The sequence below is a fragment of the Pteropus medius genome, unplaced genomic scaffold (genome assembly GCF_902729225.1).
Source record: "Pteropus medius unplaced genomic scaffold, Ma_sr-lr_union100, whole genome shotgun sequence".
In the NCBI taxonomy this organism is placed as follows: domain Eukaryota; kingdom Metazoa; phylum Chordata; class Mammalia; order Chiroptera; family Pteropodidae; genus Pteropus; species Pteropus medius.
The window spans coordinates 4,629,125-4,652,573 of NW_024349797.1; the positions used below are offsets into that span (position 1 = coordinate 4,629,125).

The 23,449-nt window shown below is 49.6% G+C and overlaps 1 long non-coding RNA gene across 2 annotated transcripts; it reads left to right on the forward strand.

Annotated features, from left to right (window-relative positions):
- The first annotated feature begins 4,949 nt into the window (after positions 1-4,949).
- LOC120619541 (uncharacterized) lies at positions 4,950-9,314 on the forward strand. 2 transcript variants are annotated; one of them, XR_005657542.1, is made up of 5 exons: positions 4,952-5,031; positions 5,220-5,358; positions 6,997-7,230; positions 7,339-7,450; positions 8,132-9,314. It is a non-coding gene; the product is annotated as an uncharacterized LOC120619541 (long non-coding RNA). The 2 variants fall into 2 exon arrangements; XR_005657543.1 differs by lacking the exon at positions 5,220-5,358 and having other exon boundaries at positions 4,950-5,031.
- The last annotated feature ends 14,135 nt before the right edge of the window (positions 9,315-23,449 follow it).

Below are 23,449 nucleotides of genomic sequence, written 5' to 3' on the forward strand. Positions count from 1 at the left end.
GGGTTCAGTTTATTGCCATTTTATAGATGAAGAAACAGAAGTTCAGAAAGGGTAAGTAACTCACCGTAGAACACACAGCTAGTAAGTGGTGGCCACAGTTAGAACTCAGGGTTGCCTTACTCAGGCTGATCTGGGTTTGACTCCTGAGTCTGCTATGTGTGACTGTGTAACCTGTGCCACCCTCCAGGCTTCCTGATCTGTTTTCTTAAGTTAAACACATCACACATTGGCAATTTCACATAATTTAGCCTAAACCTTCCTTAATAGATTGTTGTAAGAATTAAATAAGATAATGCATGTACAGTACTTAGCAAAGTACCTACAATATAGTAAGCACTCAGTAGATGCTAGTTTTTAATAGTAATCTCAGAGTCAGTGTATTTATTCAGTATGGATATATTAACCAAGTTATTCATAGTCTTTGTGGGTCTTCTCAAACCCTTGGAAGGTCCGCTCAGCCCTGTATGAGCACATAGGCACCAAGCTGGCCATGCTGCTGATGCTGGGGAGAACACTTCTCATTCCTTCTTGGTGACTTCTCTCAACTTGTGCTGGAATCCACACATCTGGAGCACACATCTGTGTCGGAGCCACTGATTTCTCCCTCTTACATTGCCCACTCATCTTCACTTGGGTTCATTTGAGCTTCCAAGTTTTCAAAATCATTCAGATCTGATCACTTTATAGTCCTGCTTAAAACTTCCGAACACCTAGCTGACTCAAGACGAACTCCTTTGCTTGGATACAAGGCCCCTGGAAAACTGCCTCCAAACCCTCTTTCTGCCTCTTCCTGCCCCTCAGTTACTTTCTGACCACATTAAATCTCTCTTTGTTCCTCTAAGGTCATATAAATTTTCAAGCCCACACCTTTGGGGCTCTTTCCTCTGCCTAAAAAGGTTTTCTTCCTCTCCTTCTTTGAGCAAACTCTGTGCACCTTTCAAAATCCAATTCATTTTTACCTTTCCTATGAAACTGGTCTCCAGCATTTCTGGCTCTATATTCCCATGGCAATCTGCTTACAGCACAGAATTGTAGTTATCTGTGCACACTGGTGACTTGTTGAAGTTCAAAATTAGGGCTTACCTCCTATCCCCAAAGTCACCTAGAAGGCCCCAAATAAATGTTAGTCAAATGAACATACTAGAAAGTAAATTCTTATAATGTAATTTTACTGGCAGTAAAACAGTATGTGAGTATATGTGTCTATTATTTATATCCACCCTTGTTTCAGCAAGAATTTGAGGTAGATGTGGATATAAGAATCTTCCTTACTCATAAGCAGAGAGAGAATAGTGCTTGGTACATCCGATAGTAGAAAGAGCCAGGCTTTGGAGTCAAACAGTTCTAGGTTCGAATCCTAACTTGGCCTCTGATTGTGACTTTAAATCATTACTTCATCTCTCTTAGCCTCAGTTTTCCCATTTGTAAAATGGAAATAATAAATATCCATGTGGCAGACATTGTTGATTGCCATCCAATAGTCACTACTGCTTGCTTCCTTAGTGCCCTGAATTTTTTTCTCAGAAGTACCCCCACTCCTTTATGTGCCTGGAGTAGGGAAGGGAGAAATCTTAATTAGTCTAAATTAATCTTGGTATCTTATGTTCCCCTAGTCAGTGTTCTTTTGGGATGGATCTGTGACCCAGTTCTGGCTAATGAGACGTAAGGAGGGATATTCTTGGCATGTGTGTGGAGAGTTGTTCTAGGAAATATACTCTTGCTCTTAAACCATGAGAGAAACAATTGTCCTGCAGCCAGATATTACGTCTGGAGTGATGGCTGGGGCCATGGCAGCCATTTTGCTGTGATGAAGACAACTACTCAGAGAACCAAGCCCTCATGCTAAAGGTGATAGAATGGAAATGTGGCAAGAACCTGGGTCCCAGTAGCGTAATTCAGCGGCTGGGTTATCCTGCCTTGAAGCCACCCCCCTCTGAACTATTTCCTGAGATACCAGTTCCTTCATTGTTCAATGAGGGACCACTGGCTCGATCCAAAAAGCGTGCTAACAGATCAACTTCACAATGTTGTTGCGATGACTAAATAAAATAAAGTTTGCAAACTTCCCAACACTGTACCTGGCACATAGAAGGTTCTTAAAGATTAAAGACTTTCCTGCTGAGACAGTCTGAGGTGAATGCATGAATGATTGTAATGAGTGACCCAAAGAATGTGGCAGACAGTAATAAAGTATAATTTAGAGCACTTCAGAGGTGGGTGGGTGCTGGAATGACAATGAAGATGACGATGACAATGAAATTCGAACATTGTGTTAGTAAGAGTCTGATGGAACTTCTTGGGGCTGTAACAATAGTTCTCCTTTGTTCTTCTTAGGCCTTTTCTTACCCTGGTCAGAGTTAAACACTGCGTGACACAGGCTTTTCTAATTGTGGGCAGCCACAGTCGGGGTGGTCCCTGATTACCCTGGGGCATGGAAGCCTTGCTAAGGGATGAAGGCTAGAATGTAATTTGTAGCTCCAGGAGGAGCTAAGATTTGGAAGCAGAACTAACCTACCCACACAACGTAAAACAAGGCCTGCAACTGACAAAAAAAGCACAAAGTCTGTCCCCTCCCAGACAAGCCCTGCAGAAATCCGCAGCTCAGAAAGGCCTGCATTTGGGGGCCCCGGGCCCTGGCGGACTGCCTAGCTTTTGGCCAGCTGACCAGGCCACAGAGTTTTCCTCCATGCCAACCCCACAGCCCTTCTGAAACTTGTTCCAGGAGAGCTCAGCCACACCAGTGTCTGCCAGACTCTTGTCTGCTCAGTGCGTGGGCGGCCCTGGCAACAGGGGACAGGGCAGGGTTTGTACAAGGACATTGTGGTCCCCCCGCAGCAGGGTTGTGAGAGAGGCAGTCTCACTTCCAGGGCAAGCCAGGAGGGAACCCGGAGGAGGTGAGGAGCAGAAGCTGCAGACTCAAGGCAGCCTTAGCCCCTTTTCAAAGGCACTCTTCACCTTGGAAGCCAGTTTCAGGGCCCCCTTTCTCTCGTGCCTACTTTCTGGCTGTTTACTTCCTGCGTGCCCCTCCCCTGCCCAGCCAGATTCAGCACTGACATTCTATTCTGTTCACCAAACATTTATTGAGAATACTCTATGCAAGATGCCCTACTCCAGCTAGCGACTGGGAGATGAGATACAAAAAACCACAAGATTAGAATGGACAGATCCTCAAAATGGTTTTCAGATTTCTCTCAGCCTCAGAACCTATCCTTCATCCATGCCCCAAATCCCAAATATTTAAGAAAAAGAAAGCATGAGACTGCTGCTGTTGAATCCAGGGGACACGGGCCAGACTTTGTCCACTCTGGCAAGAGACAGACTCCATGGATCGGGTCTGAAAAGCCCCGATCTAGACCAGAGGGAAAACTGAGGCCCGGAGAAGTGAAGTGACCTCCCTGAGACGCACTGCAAGTTAGTGTCTGACCACTTGGCCCAGTGCCGCATCCATTGTACGGCCCCAGCCCTTGGCACTTGCTCCCCAGATCAGCTGGGAGAGTTCAGGCAAATCAACCCAGAATAGAATGTGTGTGCTATGACTAGTTAAAGAGAGCCAATCGTTCAAACTCGGGGAGAGAAAGGGTGGAAGAGGGGCATGAGGCTGGGCCCAGGACAGGATGGGCAAGATTCGACATAGAATATGGCTGGGGTGTGGTGGGGAATTGGGTGATGGGACGGAGACAATCCCAGGCCCCGGAGAACATGATCAGCTAAAGCCTGAAGAAAGACTGGCAGCTCAGAGTCCTGGATTCCAGCCCTGGCTCTGCCATTACAAGCTAGGTGACCTTGGGCCCGTGGCCTCCCCTGTCTAGTTTTGTTTCCTTGCATGTGCTAGCCGGTTCTACTGTGACATACTGTGACGCCTTCTCTCCTCCCATGAAGCTGGCCCTCACCTCCCTACCACCATCACCAACGTCAACATCCAGAACTCTTCGCAGTGTGTGCCAAGTGGCTGGAATTGACACCAGGAGGAAGTGGCCTTGCGTGCCCCATGAGAGGAGCACAGAGCTGGCAGGCTCTGGGGGCCTGCCCAGAGCTTTGGGGAACAGTGAAAAACATGAGGAGACAGGAGCCTGGGCAGAAGCGGGGCAGGAACGATTCCTTTTCTAAGAAGGGTTCTTTCCAATCCAGCCCTCTCTGGAGGCCCAGGCCTCAGCCAGTCCCCCCTGCCCATGCCCACCACCAGGGAGCAGACTGGGAAGGTCCTAAAGGTAGGGGTGACAAGCTATTTAGCCCCAAACCTTAGTATCCTCATTTTTAAAATGAGGCAAAAACAGTACTCTCTGTTGTAAAATTGATCATTTTAGTACCTCAGATGAGGAAATGAAATAATGCATGCGAAGTGCCTAGCATGTGTCTGGTGTGAGAACCGCTCGATAAATATTGGGCCGCATGCATTGCCAGAGGGCTGCCTTCTGGGGAAGACTGCACAGTTTGAAGGCTCCTGACATTAAACGGGCTGGTTTAAGTAGGGCCCCTGTATGTCTAACACAGGCTCAATCACAGGAGGGTTCTGAGAATAGTGAAAGGCTCTGGGGAGGCTGGTGAGAAGCCCACTAGAAACAATGTGTGCACGCCCCCTGCTGTCTGGGAGCAAAAGTGCAAGCTTATAGGCTTGCGGGGGCAGGGGCGATGCCGGGAGATCCTTACTAGCACAACCTGCCACTGCCTGGTAGAGTGACCCAGTGTTCACAGAATGCCCACCAGATGTCACTCACCTGGCCACGTGCCAGGCTTTGGAAGGGATGCAAAATGAGCGACAAGTAAGCTAGGTTTTTGGAGTACATTAGTTTTGGAGTCAACCAGGCATTGGTTCAAGCCCAGAGACCACCCCCAAAACCATCTGTTGGATACAGCAGTGAGCAAAGTTCCTTCGTCTTGGATTTGCAGTGTGTGGAGGGACCTTGGACAGAGCTTGTAATGCTTCTGAGCTTCAGTTTCCTCATCTGTAACAGGGAGGTGTTCTCTACTCCATCCCCCTAAACCAGAAGGTAGAGACTCTGAATGTGGATCTCAAGAACTCTGTCACTTGGGGTGAGTTGAAAGTCACCATCGACAGTCATTCTTCTCAAGGGAAACCTTGTCCCTTGGCACCTGAGCTGTCATTTGTGTGGTTCATTTGGAAGGGACGCTGTCACTCTCCTGTGGCATGCCAGAGTCCCCAGGTTCTCCCACCCACCGGACATCATGGCAGACCCTGGCCCTGGGCCCTTCTACTCCAGGATAATGATGGAGTCCTAACCTCTAATGAGAAGGCATCAGAGTAGACGTGGGAGGATCGTGCAAACAGAAAGCTCTTCGGACGGTGCTGGGACGGTCCACGTGGCAAGTTCCCACACTGCACATTCCAGGACCCGGCTGGTTAGTTCTCCTCCAATTGATTGGACTCCTTAGCATCACAGTGTCAGTCTGCTGGGGGCCATTTGCCTTCCTGGACCGCTGTTCTCTGCCAGACCACTGGGCGGTGTCTCACTTGGTATGGCTTTAAGAGCTTCAAGGAGATAGAGAAATATGTTCTCAATGAATTTTTATTAACATCCACCACCACTACCACAATCAGATTTCCACTCCTAGTGGCCTTTACTGCATACATGTACGTGTACATACACAGACATGTACACACACACACACGCACACACAAAGCAAAAGGGAAAGGTTGGAAACCCTCACTGCTAGAGAAAGGCCTTAACACCCACATAAAACACAACCCAAGTTGAGTCCAGCTTATTTTTTGAGGATGACTGTGGCATTATCTCATACTCTTGTGTGTATGTGTGCTTTTGCATTCATTTATGTTAAAAAGTTTTTTGAGCTATTGGGGCAATAGCGGTGAACAAAACAGACACAAATCCTTGCCTGTTACCCACACATTCTAGTGTGTGTGGAGAAGTGGGGTACAGGACAGAAAAATATATAAGCAAGTGGCATAAACATGACGTTTGATGGTAATATGCTAGGGAGAAAGCCAATGCAGAAAAAGAGGTTCAGCTACCCCAGGATAAAGGGGCAACTTAAATGGAGTGGTCAGAAAAGTTCTTATGAAAAAGATGACATTTGAGTAAAGGCCTCAAGGAGGTGAGAGAGCGAGCTTGGAGGTATTTGGTAGAAGGGGGTTCCAGGCAGAGGAAATGGCAGTTGTAAAGGGCCCGAGGCAGGAGCATCAAGGGCAGAGAGGCTGTCCTGGAGGGAGCAGGGGAGAGGGATAGGACAGCTGTCAGAGAGGGCATGGGAGGGGCAGGTGGTGTTAGGCTTTGAGGATTGTCGTGGGGACACTGGTGTTTACTCTCAGCTAGATGGGAGCCATCATGGGGTTCTGAGCAGACAAGTGGCATCGTCCGTCCTGCATTTGAACAGGATTGTTCTGTCCGGGGTAAGGGTGAGAGAGCAGGGGAACAGTGCTATTGGAGGGGTGCAGGCAAAGGGATGGTGGCTGGGGCCAGGGTGGTGGTGGCAAAGTTAGTGAGAAGAGACTCACTTCCAAATGTACTCTGAAGGTAGGGCAGGTGGGGTGAGTTAGACAAGAAATCATCTGTTTCGATTTCTATAAATATTGCTCTTGCATATTTTGCTATGAGTCTCTAAGGTATGTAGGCAGAAGGACTAGCATTCCTACACACAAACACATTGGACACAGCAATGAATTACAGTGTCCACTGCCAGGCCCCGCCTAAGGCAAGGACCGTCTCCCTACAGGGGGAATGGTGACAATAGTACTTCCCTCAGAGACATGTTGTGAGGACAATACTTGCAAAGCACTTAGCGAACTCTTTGGACTCGATAAAGAGGAAGTATTTTTGTTAATGAAGTATGGTCAAGGGTCCCCTACATCCTCTTCCCAACCGAAACAGGTAATTTCAACTCTCTTCTAAAAGTTCAGAAATTAGTGCTTATCTTTTAAGCAGGACATAACCAAGTTCTAGTTAGAGAAATGTGGTGGGGAGAGGTTAATCAGGGTGGGCTTCCTGGAGGAAGAATGTGACTGACTTCCTCTCTTTGCAGGTGAAGAAACCAAGGCTCAGTGACATTAAATAACTGAGATTACAAAGCTAGAAACTGGCAGAGAAGGGCTGTGTCCACGCTCTTCTGGCTCAGCACACTACCCTTAGCCAGAGTGCTGCCATGGTGACAGGCCATCCCTATTAGAGGAGAATGACGGCCTTTCATGCAAGCACCTGAGGACAAGATCATCTGAATGGCTGTCAGGGAGAGTGGAACGCAGGTACAAGAACCATGGTACTGCCTCGCTAATAATCACAGATTCTCAGTGTGAGCGGGTGTGATGTGCCAGGTCCTGTGCCCAGGGTTTTAGATGCAAGATTTCATTTAATCCTCATTTTGCAGGTCAGGAAACTGAGGCCTGACAAGATTATTGCTCTCGCCTGTGCATGTCAGAACTGAGATGAGAACTCAAGCGTTCCAGTTATCTGTTGCTGCGTAACAATGGACTTGAAAAGTTAGTGGCTTAAAACGTCAATTTATTATTTCTCATGATTTTGTGAGTCAGGAATTTGGGCGGGATTCAGCTGGTTGGTTTTTCTGCTCTACATGGCATTAGCTGGCATTCACTTGGCTGCATTCAGCTGGTGGCTGGACTGGGAGGGAAGGGCTAAGAAAACTTTATTCGAGTGCCTGGCACCCCAGCGTTTCTCTACGTGGCCTCTCCACGTGGCCAGCATGGCAGCTTCAGGGTAGTCGGATTTCTTACATGGCGGCTGGCTTTCAAAGGAATGAAAGCAAAAGTCACCAGTCTCCTCAGGATGAGCTGTGGAGCTGGCACAGTGTCATTGCCACCACATTCTACTGGTCAGAGCAAGTCATAAGGGGAGGCCAGATTCGGGAAGAGGATAAACAGAGTCCTCCTCCTGATGGGTGCAGCAGCATGCTCACACTGGGATGGCGACGCCTGTGGCCATAGTGGGAGACTGACCACCAAGCCCAGCCTCCTCACCGCCAGCCTTTCTTCCAGGCCCTGGGCTTAAGCCCAGGAAGCTCTCGTTTCTGGGAACCCACTAGAGCCATCTGGGCCCCCACCACAAGGGGGCGCACCCGTGTTTTGTCTTCCCTGGCCCTCCTGCTCAATAACTTCTTCATGCTTTGGGCTCAGCTTCTCAAGAATTTTTCTTGTTTTCTCAAGGGGAGGCACCATTTTCTCCTACTTCCTGACGCCACATCACCTGAGTTAGCCTGAGCATGTCTTGTTCTCAGGAACTTAAAGGAACCTAACACATGACTCACAGGCAGTCAGCCACCTGAACAAGGCTGTATCAGATTCATCTTCGCAAGCCCAGCACCAGCACCAGGTCTTTCTCGGAAGATGAGATCTGTAAACAGGACTTTCTGGCACCTGAGTTCACATGCTTGGGCCTTGAATGAAGAAAGAGTCTTATCCCTCCAGGACTAGCATCATTATCATCACCTGGGAATGTGTTTGGGACACATACCCCCTCCACCCCCCACCTCCTGGATGATAAATTGCATTTTCAAAAATACCCAGGTGACTTTCATGCATGTGGAAGTTTGGGACAACGGAGGTGGAGGTCTCCAAGGTGAAAAGAATGGGAACGGTGTGGGAAGACAGGTGCTAGGATGGTAAGGCGTGGGTCTCCACCCTGGTCGATGGTTAGAATCACCTGCAGTGCTTTCCCAAGAAATCCTGATGGCCAGGGTGCACCCAGGTCAATTAAGTTTGGGTCTCTGGGGGTTGAGCCCTGGCATCAACTGTTCTAAAAGCTCCTCGGGTGATTTCAGTGTGCAGCCAGGGTTGAGAGCCACTGGTTTAGGATATTAGTCCTTAAAGTGCGGTCTGTGGACCGTCGGCACCCAAATCACTTGAGGCACTCATTAAATATGAGGAGTCCTGGGCCCCACATCAGGTTTCTGAGCCTAACTCTCTAGGGGTGGGGCCCAGGAATCTACATTTTAGCCCTCTCACTAGGTGATTTCAGTGTACACTGAAGTTAGAGACCATTGGTTTAGGGCCCTGAATAAGCAACGACAATGACAATGGTGTTTTTAAATGCTACAGATAACTACGTGCAAAAAATGGAAAATATAGAGAAGTAAAAGTGGGAAACAAAAAAGTCTCCATACTCTTACTGCCTGGAGACTGTTGGTGGCCCCCCTCTAGAGCAGGGAAGGACCCTCCTTCCTCCCCTCCCCCGTCCTCGCCCCGAGAAGCTGCCCCCATGGCAGGGGTCGGCTGTGATCTGGGCTCTCTTCTGCTGGCAGGGTGGAGCCTGTCATCCGCTCGGACAGAATTATTGCCTCAAATTACACGGTTGATTATCAATTACTTGTGTCTGTATGAGAGCATGTGTGTGTGTGTGCATAAGTGTCTTTGCAAATCATTAAGGGTCGTAATTCTGGATTATCGTTGATTAACGAGAGGAAGACCTGGTACCTCCAGCAGCCGGGATGGCAGCCCTGCAATTATGTCCCAGCTGATCAGTAATCGGCGCATCACAAGATGATTTCTCTCTCTCTCTCCCTCCCTCTCTCCTCCTCCTTCCTCCTCCCCTCTCCTCCTCCCCTCCCCTCCCCTCCTCTCTTCTCTTCTCTTTTCTCTTTCTTTTCTTCTTTCCTTGCCTTCTCTCTCGGTGGCCTCCTACCAGCTCTGCAATCAGCACCTTTGCTCATTCCCTTCCAGCCTGGGCTGAGTTCAGAGGCCTGCTTTCTGGCAAGTGGATGGTGTGGGGCCAGCTTTGAAGACCACCATCTAAACAGGGCAGTGATGGTGGTGCGGGGGGAGGGGGTGGAGGCACAGTGGTGGAGTGTAGAGCTGGCATGAGCTCTAGTTTGCTGTGAGCTGGTGCTGCCTGTGACAGTCTTGCCATCATTTTTGCCAGCAACCCCAGGAGCCATTCTCCAAGCTCCCTGCCCCTCCCCACTACATAATGGGGAAACTGAGACCCAGAGAAGTGGCAAAATAGAAAAATGAAAATTTAAAATTAATACAGAAAATTCAAAAGTAATACAGAACAGCATGGCAACACAAAACCAACTTTACAGAGGCAAGGAAGGAGCAAAGATATAGAAGAGGTCGCTCCCAGAATCACTCGCATCCTTGGGAGGCTGTTAAGGTCACCGCGGGTTGTCTCGGTTTCCCTGAGCAACGTAGTGTTTGTGCTCAAGAGGTTACAACTAAGTATGCCAAGCTCCCGGGGTTGGGAGGAAGTGCGCTGAGGGACGGGTGGTGTTAGTTCAAGGCAGCAGCATCACCACCTGAATTAGGGCCATGGCCTCCTAACTGTTCCTCCCACTTCCACGGCGGGCCCCCAATATCCATCACGCTAGAGACGGAGCAAGCTTTATAGTGTCCTATCTTAGTCCCCACAAGATAACCTCCCTTCACCCCATGTAACTCCTTCTTGCCTCCAGGATAAAGTCGGGGTCGCCAGTCTTCTTTCTCCCTCCACCCCACCTGCCCGCTCTGCCTCAGTGCAGACCCCTCTCATCCTTCCTTTGCCCAATCTGATCCCTCTGCCTGGAACCCCACTCCCCTCCTCCCATCTTCTTTCACCCGGGGCCCACGCCCTATGGGGAAGCAGCGATGCTTGTGCTCATACCAGGGCTCCATTCCTGAGAAAGGAGTCTCCCTTCACTGGGGACCGGCAGTTGCAGAAGGACAAACTTTAAGGATGGCTTTACAGGGGTGTAAGGAACTGGGGACGGCAGGGCTGTTCCAGAAACCTTCCACATGAAAGACTCTCCCATGGCTGCTGAGCCACCAGGCAGTTTGTATCTGAGCCTTGCAGCTGTCTTAGCCATTTTCATTTTTATCTACTTAGGGTGGTCAGCAGGTCATGGCAAGCAGGGGACACGATGCTAATGACTCCGGCTCCACGTGGCGACCATTCAGGAAAAAGCTGCAATGTTCTCTCTGCCACATTAATCAGAGAAACACATCAAGAGCTGTTGTGTGGAGACAGCTTTCCTCCCAGTACCTGCCCTGCATACTAATCGCCACCTCCTCCTGGCGGTGAGTCAGCTCCGTGCCAGGCAGGCAGCGAGAGAAGGCCAGAAACGCCAGCTGAATGCATGTGGGGAGCAGCCAGAGGGGCGGGAGCCATGCCCTCACCCCCAAACGCACACTGCACGTGACCATCACTGAAGCCCGGACAGGTAGGCAGGTAGAGATGGCCAATTCTGAGAGAGTCATCCAAATGCAAACCCTGGATTACTCTCTTGGGTCTGGATCTTCTCCAGAGGGAACTCTCCAGAAACTGATCCCTAGACAGAGTCTGGTTAAAGCAAGAGCAGCCTCACTGCCAGACCCTTTGATAACAATAAGACATAACCTTAGATAATGTTTAGCATGTGGCAGGCGTACCCATATGTACTCCAGGTATATTACTCATTTAATCCTCATACAACCCTACGAACTGGGTAACATTACTATTTCCATTGTGCAGATGAGCAAGGTGATGCACAGAGAGGTTAAGTACCCAATGCAAGGTCACACAGCTGACCGGGTTTGAACCCCAGCAGCCACACTCTGAACCACACCCCTCCACTGCCTCTCATCGCTCTGCTAGAGCTCAGTCGCCTGAGATAGTAGTAATTATGGAAAACTACTAAGTGTCTTTTGCATGTATTCATTCATTCGCTCACTCATTCATTCATATAGCAACTGTTTGTTGAGCACCTACTATGTATAAGGCACTGCACTAGGCATCAAGGAGACAATGGGAAACCAAACACATGAGCTAAAGAGGGACACTGGCATCAATTTAATATTTTCGCAAATTTATAGTAATGGTACAATACGATGTGCCATGACAGAGGAGAAGTACTAGGTCCCATGGAGGCATGTAGCGGGGGGAGGTCACCTCTTTCGGGAGGTCAAGGAGGCTTCTCGAGGAAGGGACAGATGAGGGAATAGCTTACACCAGTGCTTCTCAAGGTGTGGGCCCCAGACCAGCAGCATGAGTATCACCAGAAAACTTGTCAGAAATGCAGACTCATGGGCCTCACCCCACGGCACTGATTTATGAACCCTGGGGGCGAGGCCCAGAAATCTGTGTTTGGACAAGCTTTCCAGGGGATTCTGACCATGCTCGTGTTTGAGAACCACTGGCTTCTACAAAGGCCCGGAGGTGGGCAGGAGCAGGCGTGTTGGAGCAACCGGAGGCAGGCCTGCAGGAGGCGTGGGGTGGGGGAACAGAGCAGCCCGAGATGAGCTGGACAGGGGTTGGGTCACTTTGGCCTTGTGGGCATCCTAGGCACTCAGCCCTGCATCATGGCCCATCCCCAGGAAGCCCAGCCAGAGGGCCCCTCTGCCCTGGGGACTCTCAAGGAGAAGCCAGTCACCAGAGTGCCCAGGCTGGCCGAGGTGAGAGAATAGGAGTGGCTACATCAAATGGCCTCCAGAGGCTCCTGGTCACCTGATCTTGCCAGTGTTTCTAGGAAGCACTGGTCAGATGATGAATCCTGTTGCTAGGGAAGTGCCTTAGTCCTCGACACTGGGAAAAAAACTTAGGAGGAAAACTCCTTATTCTCGAAAGACGCTGGGACCCCTGCGAGCAAAGGAGACTCATTGCTGAGCCGAGGGTCACTAGAGAAGGTGTCAACACTCCTCAGGAAGCAACTCTGGCCCCACGCATATGTAAAAGACCCCGGGCAGCAGGAGGTGGCTACTACCTACTGGGCAGAAAGCCAGTTGGGTGCTGACACCACCAGCAGTGGAAGCCAGGTTCATTGCAGGGGAGGACTGGATGACGTGCTCTCGTTAAGCCTGGATGAGCCGGATGTGGTCGCACCAGCTTCCCGATGGTGTTAGCCCAGAAAGAAATCAAAATTGGTGATGACTAAACAGCCCCCCACTGGACTCGGAGTCAAGTGACATTTACAGAGTCCCTGCCATGTGCTAGACATTGCACAAGGCCCTTTCACGTCTGTTAGCTCTCAGCGAGTTAGCTCTCAGAGCCCTCCTCCCATCATTCTGTCCGTAGATACATATTGATTATTTGTTCTGGCCTGGGCATCAGGGCACGGTGGTGAGAAGGACCACCCTCAGGGCAGCCTAGGGGGGAAGACAGACATATACAAATGTTTCAAAAAAGTAGCCACCAAGTTTTCGGGCTAACTATGAGGATTCTCAGTGCTATTTTTATTTTTTTTTAATTAAAAAAACACTTTGTCTCTTTAAGGGTCCCTTGCAGAAAGAAAGAGAAAATGCAGTCTGCTAGAGATATCCACAGTGGCTTTGCCCACAGTTACTATTAAATATTATTGTAGGGCCTGGTGCTGGTTGAGCTCATCAGTGCCCCAGACCCTTTGCATCTCCCTAAGGATGGGGTGGCCAGTGTCCAATGCCTCCTCCCTTCCCAGCTGCCCCACGTCTCCATGGGGCTTTTTCACAAGATGCTTGGGAAACTCCTGCATCTGCTGAGAGAAAAGGCACCACCATCTTCCCTCCCGGTGTGGTGTCTCGCAAACCTAACAGCGAGTCCTGGAAGCCACAAGCTCTGGGGAAGGTGGGGAACAAAAAAAAAAAAAAAAAAAAAGAGCATTTTAAACATGTCCCTGTTATTTCCCTTCTTGGTCTCCCCCACCTCCCCAGCTGTCATGTGAACTTGTTCTTCCCTTATACGGCTCTGAGAAAAGCACCATCTGGCAGTTTCATCAGGCCCATGGGCTCGTTTCCATCCAGCCCACTCTGATTTCCTTCCAGCCGCGGGTCTGCAGAGTGACCCAGCCTTCATGAGGCATGTGGAGAAAGAAACAGCAGTGCCCGCAGAGACATGTGCAGCGCCAACCACAAGCCGGCAGTTGTCTGGTTCTGTATGTGGGGTGACGCTCGTAACAGCTCTGAGAGGAGTGCTCTCATCGCCCCTATTTTACAGAGGGAGAAACTGACACGCAGAGATATTCAGAGACTTCTTAAGGTCAATTGGCTAGTGATGGCAGACTTGGGATCCGAGCCATATGAAGCATCGGACTTTGCTGATTTGCCAACATGGAAAACCCAATCTTGGCTAAAAGATGTTGGCAGGAGGGGGTGAGAGTTTAGAAAAAGGGGATCTCACCCGTCTGCCTAGGAGAGGTGGATGCCAGAGAAAAGGCCAATAAATTCATGAGGAGGGACAAGGCCTGGCTGAACCCACCTCCAGCAGAGCAGGTTTCCAAGCTCAGTAAGTAAAGCCAGGCTGAGCGGGGCACTGGAAAACCAGGAGGACCCCGAAAGCAGCCCCCTCGGAGAGCTGGTCAGGGAGAGGCTGGGAGCCCTCAGGAGACCCTGGAGGCTGGTTTCCCCCTTGGGTTCCTTGCCGAGCTTAGGTCCTTACTGCCGACTCCTCCATCACTATTTTCTCTGCTCTCCAGGTGTAAATGTCAAGCATACTTTCCCTGAAGCCCACCAACAGTGAGCTTGCCCTCGGGGTGGTGGGAGTAAGCTGCCCTTTGGACCAGAGGGACTTGGGCACAAATCTCAGCTCTATGTTTGCTGAGTGGCTGTGTGGCCAAGTCACCCCCACCCCCATGTCTGTGGGCCTCATCTACAGGGTGGCACAGTTAAGAGGTGTGAATGAGCTAAGTGTCAAGAACCCAGGTAGGCTCCTGGCACAGAAGAGGTGTGTGGCCCAGGTGTCCCGCTCCCATTTCATGTTCTTCCTTATAGAACAAGGAAGGAGGAAGCAAAGGCTCCTAGGGAAATTGGGGCTGGTCTTACAGTAGGCCAGACAGACACTCACTCAAGGACAAAAGGGCTCCTATCTCAGAGCAGAGCCCCGGAAGGCCACAGCCCTTGCTCAGGCCTGGTGGGACGAGGTGGGCAGTGCCAGGCCAGGTAGAGAGTCGAGGGGCCCTGGCCTGGCATCAGGGACAGTAGTACCCTGACTCCCTTAGCAGCAAAGTCGCTCAGATCCGGGGGCCAGTGTGGCGGCTGTGACCTAGTCTCACAGGCGGAAGGTTCCCAGCATCCCGGTGGGATCTGAGGCAGGAGGCTAAGCTGTTCCCTCCTCCTTGCCACCATCCCCTGGGATGGAGGGATCGGCTGGCAGTGGCAGTGGCGGGGGCCGGGGGGGGTGTCTCCCTAGAAAAAGGAGTTTTCATTGACACGGCTCTGCCCTCCAGACCCTGGGCCTTACTGGGTTCTTACATGTATCTCCCCTGCTCCAGACCCGCATTGCGGCTTCGCTCCCCCGCAGGCTGTCTCTGCAGCGTCTCCTGAACACCACGGCCATCGCCACGTGGGACTCGGGTCCAGGACGGACGTTGGGCAGCTTTTGGTCCCCTCCCATGTCACAGGGGCCTTTCGATGGGTTTAATGTAATGTCTAGCTATCCTATCCAGGATTTCTCCTTCAAGAGAAAAAACTAAGGGACTTGGAAAGGACCTGCTCTCCCAAGAAGCACGGTAAAGGATGGGAATTTGGAAATGGCTGTGGTGGAAGACGGGGCTGGCAAGAAGCACAGAGGAAAGGAGGGCAGGTTTTTTTTTTTACACTCATTTTTTTTCTTTCCATAAAAAATAGTGTGAATACAGAAGTAAAGAGAGAAAAAGCGAAAAGTTCTTTTTATTCCCATCTTCGATCAATATCACCAGTTTCCTAGCAGTAACCTATATTAGTAGTTGGCTGTGTATCATATATCATCCCAGACTTTTTCTGGGTATTTACACACACACACACACACACACACACACACACAATGCGTATGATGCTGGGATCTTTGTTTTTCTTTGCTTTTACATCAATGGAATCATGCTGACCATATTTCTCCTTACAATGTGTATCCTGGACATTTTCTCATGTCAGCACATAGGAGCATTCTTGTTTATTTTTATTTTTTTAAAACTTCTGCATAATATTGCACGTGTGGATGTAACAGTCGATTTAACCACTCCCCCTTTCACTCTCGCCCTCATCAGGGACCTTGTTACTCACCCTGTTCTAGGGAGCATGGGTCAAAAGGCTTTTGGGATAAATAGACCCTCAGCACTGTTCCAGGGGATGCCATCCACATTCAGAAGGTGACAGTCCCCTTCCATCACAGACAGATAAGGCATCTCCAAGTTTTCTCCATGAAAACAATTCTGCAGCCAGCATCCTCACCCAGGCCTCCTGGTACACTGGGCTGTACCAGTCCCCCTAGCACATATCCATCAAGTGGCTGCTGGCTGGGCTGGTTGCTTCCAGGAAATAAATTGCAAAGACTGGCAATTGTCAGCGGCTCACACGCTGGAGGCCATCCAGGGAGTAGATTAAACTGCAGGAGAGAACCATACTGGGCTCCAGACCACTCGTAATGGAGACACCTTGGTGACCCTGCTGGAGAAGTTAAAAGAACATAGGCAGACGCATTCTCATTGTCCATCACCCACCACCAGTCCACCTGCCAGAGTGTAGCCCTCTGCCCTTGGAGAAGCCGCTCCTCATTATCGGAAAAGATGGGAAGAGGGAGACCTGGTCCAGGACCCCAGCTGCAGGTGTGCAGGTAAGAAGACCAGCAGGGGGGCACCTGCTTCTTGGAGAGTGGACTCAGATGACCATCAGGCCCTTAGCTGCTCAAGGTCATGGAGCCCCCTTTCTCCTCTACCTGCCCCCTTCTGTCTGGCAGGCAATCAGCAGCCCTCCACTGACCCTTCTCCTCCTCCTCAGGCCAATGGTTCCTCTAAGTGAATATAACCCTCCTCTCGCCCCTGCACAAACACAGCTGTAGGCCCCTCTGCCTCAGTTCTTATAATCCAGCTTGAGACACTTGTCCCACAACCCAGGGAGGAAGGGGGCCTCTTTGAGGGCAATATGGGGGTGGGGAGGTGCGATGTGGACAAATCCAGCAGGTTCCTTACCCAAGAGGGTGACTAGAGCCTTTACTTGGTTTCAAAGGCAGCTAGGTTTCTATGTCCTCACCCTCCATTCATCCCCTAGCCCACATTCCTTCTTCTCTAGGTCCCAGCCACCCACACCCACACCTGGCTCTTCACAGAAAACCCAGCCATAGCTATAAACTTGGGGAAACACATGTTCATTTTCTATATGAAGCTGTCTCCCAGTTCTTCAGGCCAACTTACCTGATCATGATAAAAATAACTCCAGCTACCATTGATTGGGCACTCCCAGTGCAGGGCGCCAAGTGCTTGATGTGTATTATCTGACTCAATTTTCACAGTCTATAAGGTAGGTAGCATGTGGTTTACAGGTAGGGAAATGGAGGCTCAGAGAGGTTAAATGACTTGATCCAGGTCACCCAGCTTAAGTGCCAGAGCCAGGGTGGGAAGCCAGGTTCCATCAAACTCAGAGCTTGTAGGCGGAACCATTGTGCTACCCCGCTCCACGTCCTTCCCTTCATTCCCCTTCTGGGCTGTCCCAAGGACCAGGATGAAATGGCCGGTTTCCTGGGGCTGCCCCTTCTGGTCCCCAGGCTTGTGTGGGCTCCTAGCAGAGGACAGACCTTCACATCTGCTCTGCCCTCTTCTAGATTCTCTGACTCTCCTTAGCAGATCCGGCCCCGCTTCAGGCCAGCAAGGCCTGCAGACCACCCTGCCTCTTGGGGGAACTCTTGTAACTGTCACTCGCTCTGGTTGCAGGGGGCCTGGCCAGCTCAGCCTGAGGGCTAAGGAACCACTCTGAGCAGTGGACTGGTTCCTTTCTTCTGGGCTTCCCAGGTCTGCAGGCTGGGAGGTGGGAGACGAGGCAGCGCCCCATTCCAGAGGGGCTTGCTGCCCTCGTGTGGCCTGTTGCCGTGACTACTGCAACTTCCTCCTCCCTCCCTCCTGCTGCAGCTGCCAGGCTTGGGCTCTACGTGGTAGGAGGGAAGGGCAGAGAAAGGTAGAAGTGGGAAGGTCAGAGAAATCAGAAGTACAGGAAGAGGGGGGAGGGTGTGGTGGAGAAGGACGGAGCCTTCTGCAGTACTTAGAGAACACTAACAGCAATAGTAACCAAACTAATAATGGTAATAATAATAATAATAATAATAATAATAATGATGGTAGCTAGCATGTAGAACTTTTTTAACTTATAAATTCTCTCATTTAATCCTTGCATTTACATCAACATGATTAGTAGCTATTACTAGTTTTATAGATGATAATCCAAGGCTTGGTCATCTGTTCAAATGCCCCAGCTGGTGAGTGACAGAGCTAGAATTGTATTTGACCCCAGAACCCTAACCACCCACTGCCCCAGCCTCCTATCTACTTCTCACCACTCAGGGAGGCACAGAGGGTGGCAAGCATCTGGGCACATGCACCCTCCCTTCACATGTCTTTGCCTTCTGTTCATCTCCCCCCTTACTGGTGCTGTATCTGCTGGGGACCCAGGAGGTCAAAGTCATCAGGGGTCTGCTGGAATGGTGTGTCCATATTTGTGCCTTGCTGGTCTCCAAACTGTACCCTTCGTCCTTCCCTCGCCGACCTGCCCCAGCTTCCCAAGGACCGACATCCGGCTCCAGGCCTGGTGGAGGTGCTTGGGTCATTGTTGCTGCCGAGTAGAGGGCAGCAGGAAGACCAAGAAATTCCCAACCACCAGATAAACACCACAGAGCCAATAACATCAATGGAGGGGAAGTGTACTTATCTGTTAGCTTGAAAAAACATCCTAGTATATTGTTCAGTTAAAAAAAAAAAAGAAAGAAAGAAAAAAGGAGAAGGTTTTAAAGCTGTGTACAGTAAAAAAACATTTTAGAGATGAAATAAAAGTATTGTCCACGTATCTAAGTATAGAAAAAGGGTATTGGCCAAGATGTTAATAGATGATCTTTGTTGTCCTTTTTTGGCTTATCTGTGTGTGTGTGTGTGTGTGTGTGTGTGTGTGTGTGTGATGAACATGGATTATTCACACGATATTTAAAAGCAATAAAAGAAATAATCCCAGACTTGATTATACCTCCTTGCCCTCTATCCTACTCCCAACAGCTCTCAAAAAAAAAAAAAAAAAATCAAGAGTTGCACATTCCTGGGCCTTCCCTTCTCTTCCCTCCTGTCATTTCCACATCTTGTGGTGGGTTGGGAGGTCCTACCTGCTGCAGGAAGCCTTCCCCTGACCAACGGGAGCTGAAGGCTGTACCCTTGGTCCTTTCCTCACTGACCTGCCTCTGTCCAAACGCACAGTGTGGAGAGGCCCTGGCTGTGCTCTCACAGCGGAGACTGTGTTCTGCTTTCTACGGCATTGTTTGCTTCTGCAGGTTGAGGCAAAGGAGCTCAGAGGCAAGGTCCTTCTGGTCACTGATTGGAGCCCCAGGGTAAGTGGCTCTGCTGCTGAGAGGCAATTATGGCAAAATCAAGAGTGAGGAGAGAGAAATCACAGAAGCCACTCATCATCAGAGAAGAAAGAGCAGTGCCCCAGGACAGGGCTAGGCTGGTTCTTTCCAGAAGGTTCTGAGGAGACTAGGAAGGAGATGGGAACAGGGCTTCCTGAGCATCTACTGTATCGGGACGGTGGACCCTCCACAGACACTCTCTCTCCCCTCAGAACACCGTCCCTTTGTACAGGCAAGGCAGCTGAGGCCTGGAGGCACCTGGCCCTTAGCTTCTTGCATCTCTGGGTGTTTTATCTAAAATCAGAGTAGGCTCCTAAAAAAATGACTCTGGATGGAGAAATTCATATTGGCTGGCAGTGTCTTCTCCTCCCTTGTCTTAGACCCCTCTGGTCAGGAACCAGGGCTAGACCAAGCATTCTTCCAAGGGGCTGGCTTTCGGAGCATCTCCCAGGTTAATGATGAAGGTTACTATTCTGCCATTAGAACAGCAGTCATCAGAAAGGCAGTCTAGAGAGCCTGGACAGCTGGCCTGCAACCCAGCAGAACCTAGGATTCCAGGGAATTAAGTCGAGAAAATCTTTGATGTCACCTTGAACTGCCATCTTTAAATCATATTCTCTGATGTAGCCATCCCTAGAGACCCAGAAACCAGGCTCACATCCCCATCAGGCCTCTTATACATGCAGGATGTGGGATTGGTGCACCTAACTGGGCAGCAGGAGACTGGTACTCTCCCGGCTCTGCACCTAACCACCTGGGTCACCTAGGCTGACTCACTCCTTGCCATCACGCCGTCCTTCTACTTACACAGTGTTGTGGTGTCAAGATTTTCAAAGGGCGTTGCTGTTGAATGCTCAGCTCCTCACATCACCTCCTCCCTGAAAGGGAGTCTGGTAATGAGTTGCATGCCCTGAGTATCTGTCTTGATTTGGCAGCAGGTTGTTCATGCGTGAGTGACAGCGACATCCTGTGGATACAATGCATAACTGCACCCACCTGGATAGAAGCCACAGGATGACATCCAGCTTTCCTCATTATGTGGAAAGGAGCTGATTGCAATTAATCACACACATCACCTTACATAGGGAGCTGTCTTAGAGCTGGAAACCCTCCAAAAACAGAAAACAACCTTCTAGCCACAAATTTCTATCAGTCTCCAGTTATATACCTGTTTCATGTAAATGTATCCCTTTTCAAATATTGACCTGAAAGAAGAGTCAGATATAATATTAATAGAAGAAAAATGTAATGGACTTTTACTCTTGCTATGAATTTCATGCATTATCTTGTTTAATCTTCCCCAAAACCCAGAAGGATATATGTTCTCATCCCCAATTTTCAGAAAAGGATCTGAGACTTGGAGCATGAGGGGAAGCTATGTTTGGCTGTCTGGCATCAGAACTCAATCTCTTTAACCAGCACTCTCTGCAACCTTACTGCCTCCAGTGTCTCCCCACCTCCTGCTCATGACAATCCCAGGTCCTGGGGCACTGGCTTTAATCCCCAGACTGAATGCCCTGGATTACCCTCTATGGCAGCCAGAGGCAGGTAGACACAGGAGACTTTAGGGTTTGACAGGCCTAAGTTGGAGTCTCAGCTCTGCCCCATCTTAGTTATGTGACCTTGGGCTTGGTCTTGAATCCCACCCTCCTGAACTGCCAAATAAGGATAATAATCCCTTGTTTCAGGGGGTGCTGTGAAGAATAGAGACATCACTTACCGATGAGTAAATCTTACAGAAATGATGGCTATTATTATCTGCAAGGTGTGCCAGTTGACCTTGGGAGGGGCCAGTCTGGTAGATTTCCATAGGTGTCAAATTCTTACCCAGTCTCTTGAGAAAACACCACCACTAAGAAGGGTTGGGACTCAGAAAGAGATCAAGGCCAGCCTTCTTACCTTTAGGCATGTGTTGTTTCAGAGGGAGATGTCGATGTGTCCTTTGGTAGTTCTAAGAATCTGCAAGTACGACTTGGCCAGATTGACAGAGCAGAAATAAGACCGTGGGACTTTGGGCCTCTATTTTTCTACAGAGACACTAATAAATACCCAAAGGTCAGTGCCCCAGCTGGAGTCAAGGCCATGCCTCCAGGTATCTGCAGGGACTCTGATTCCATGAACCAGCCTCATGTAGTTCAGGAAGCACAAATCCAAGACAAAAGGTGGGAGTCTAGATTCTAGTTCCAGCTCTATCTCCCCCTGATCTCTGGACCCTTGAACTTGGTTTTTTTTCCCACCTCTGCAGGGTCACACCAATGAAGACTTCTCTTCTTGGCATTTCAACACCCCTTCCTCCTCCTTCCTCTGCAAATTAGTACAGTCTTTCTTGCCCACATCTGTCTACTAGCAGAGGAATGGCCATAATGGCAACCAGCCATGAACAGAACTGCTCACCGCTCCAGCTCCAGCTCCTAAGACAGCGTCTGGCATGTGCAAGGTGCTCATTGGAGAATAAATAAGTAGAATACCTCACAACAAATGGCTGTGGAGCCCATTACTGGAAACATTCCTAGAGAGAATGGCACTGAGGTCCCTAACCACTCTAAGTGCTGTATGAGGATCATAAAATTCCCCTCTTCCCATTTCAGGTTACACTGGGGCACCAGTATGGTAGATATCCGTATTAGTTATCTATTGCTGCATAACAGATTACTTCAATACTTAGTAGCTTAAAACAATAATAAACATTTATTATTTCACCGTTTTTGTGGGTCAGGAACTAGAGAATGGCTTAACTGGGTGCTCTGGCTCACCATTTCTTAGGAGGTGGCAGTCAAATGTCACCTAGGGTCGCAGTCATCTGAAGCCTTGACTGGGGCTGTAGGATCTGCTTATTCACATAGTGGCAAGTTGGTGCTGGCTGTTGACAAGAATCCTCAGTTCCTTGCCATGTGGACCTCTCCAGAGATCTGCTTGGGTAGCCTCATGACGCGGCAGGTGGCCTCCTCCAGATTCAAGAGAGAGCAAAGAAGAATTCACAATGTCTCTATGCCTAGATTCGTTTCTTAGGGCTGCCTTAACGAACACCAACAGTGTGGCTTGAAACAACAGGTATTTACTCTATCACAGTTCTAGAGGCCAGAAATCTGAAATCAAGGTGTCAATAGGGCCACACTCCCTCCAAAGGATCTAGGGGAGAAAATTCTCCCAGTTTCTGGTAGCCACAGATGTTCCTTGGCTTTTGGCAGCATAACTCCAAACTTTGCCTCTGTCTTCACATGGCCTTCTTCCCTATGTCTGTCTGCTCTGTGTGTCTCTCTCTCCTTATGAAGATACCAATCATTGGGTTCAGGGCCAACCTTAATTCAATAGGACCCCCGATTACATCTGCACAGACTCTATTCCCGAATAAGGTACTGGGGGTTAGGACTTCAACATATCTTTTTGGGGGGTATGTAATTGAACTACCAACAATGACCTAGCCTCAAAAATCACATATTATCATTTCTGCTATAGCAAGTGTTCACAAGGTTCAGCCCTGTTCAGGATGGGAGGAGACCACACAGGGTGTGAGTATCAGGACGTGAAGCTAACTGGGGGCCATGTTGGAGTCTGGCTACACAACATAAGGCAGCAAACTGAGCATGAGACTGACCCTACATGCAGTATTTACAAAGAAATCCATGGAGAACCCGTTGCATAGCACTTGGGCCCCTCAGCCTACCAAGAAAGGGTCAGAGTACGGAGAATGGGAGGGTTTGGATATAGAAAAAAAACTGAGAGAGTAAAGCTATGCCGTGAGCTCCATACCACCTCTATCTCAAGCTTTGTGAAGGGGTTTCTGTGAAGCCATTTGGAGCTGTGGACCCCCAGAGTCCCCGTCAGGAGAAGGGGCTGCACTGAGATTGGGGCAGGAGCCACGTGAGTGCTTCCTATGGACGAGATGTGGCCCTGGGGGACAGAGGTCCAGCATAGGGCGATTTTTTTTTTTTAAGTCCTGTAGCTCCTCTTAGTGGGGCAAAGGGATCTCAGCCAGAACAAGTTGGAGGGGAATGCTGGATTCCTGGGGGCTGAAGGTGGAGACAAAAGTTATTGCCTGATAAGAAGATGCAGATGGGGACCCTAAAGAGAAGCTTCAGAGATGGGGATCTCAAAAGAACCCAGAAGATCTTCCAGGGACCTGCATTCACCATCTGCCAGGTCCAGAGATGGCAGCTCGGTGGTCAAATAAGAATTGCCCCATCACCTTGTTCCCAACTTGGATCCTGAAAGCAATCAGGAACTAGTGGGGAGAGGTTCAGGTGAGAATACAGACA